Source organism: Gekko japonicus, unplaced genomic scaffold, assembly GCF_001447785.1.
Source record: "Gekko japonicus isolate JY-2015 unplaced genomic scaffold, Gekko_japonicus_V1.1 scaffold2243, whole genome shotgun sequence".
Classification (NCBI taxonomy): Eukaryota; Metazoa; Chordata; class Lepidosauria; order Squamata; family Gekkonidae; genus Gekko; species Gekko japonicus.
This window is the reverse complement of record NW_015162547.1, coordinates 51,922-52,891: the sequence shown is the minus strand read 5'-3', so window position 1 is coordinate 52,891 and position 970 is coordinate 51,922.

Genomic DNA, 970 nt, shown 5'->3' with positions numbered 1-970 from the left:
CCCCCCCGCGATGCCGCCGCCGCCACCGCCACCCTCCCCCCTTGGGGTTTTTGTTGTTGTTGTTGTTGTTGGCTTCTTGTTCTCCAGCACTTGCAAGGGCAGTGGGCTTGCCCTCATGGAACTCTCTGGCCGCGTTTGGATTTCAGGATTCTCCGTGGATGGTACTCCCTTGTGAGTTGTTGCACATTTTGCAGGCACACTCCGGCACAGGTGGAAGGAGGAGAGGGAATTGTTGAACACAGCACTTAAGATGTTTGCAATGTTGGCACTCTGGTTTCATAAAATTTTGAAATGGAGTTTTAATTTGATGCATTTACATGTTTAACTAAGGAGCGCTAAAGTTACCAGCATGCTTTTAACTAATACTAACTACGAGGTTAACTAGTTCGTACAAGACTTTCTTGATGTCGTTAATAGACTGTTCACCTGTTTGGAAGAGGAGAGCGGGCCCGTTTCTTTGCAGGGTGCGGCGTGGACATAGCATTGCCGAGAGGGGGCTGTGATGTGTGTGCGTGCGCGGGGTGTGTGTGTGAGAAGCCCGAGCAACTGAGAGGCTCTTGTACAACTGATGACTTGACTGGGTGTCTCTTTGTATAATGAGGTGTACAAATATTCCTGTCTGGTTTATTGGCCAAGCATCTGATCTTTTAGCGACTTTGAAAATATTTTACATGATTTAAATATATTTAAGCCCCTCCACTAATCGGACTAATTGTTGTGTTCCTGTAAAAATGTTGATACCAAGGAGGGACAAACTTATGGTACTTGAGTCATATCTATCAAATGTTTCATATCGTTCTTTCGTCCTTTTCCAATTAAACTGTTATGGTCAAACATCTCTTGTAAGAGCAAAGATCTTGTTTTCTGTAGTTCAGGCGTCCCTTCCTGCGTGTATGTGAGTGCCAATGGTTGACTCCCGGCTTAGACCAGCATGCTTTGGCTGAGAATGCAGAACACCAGAGTGCCTCTG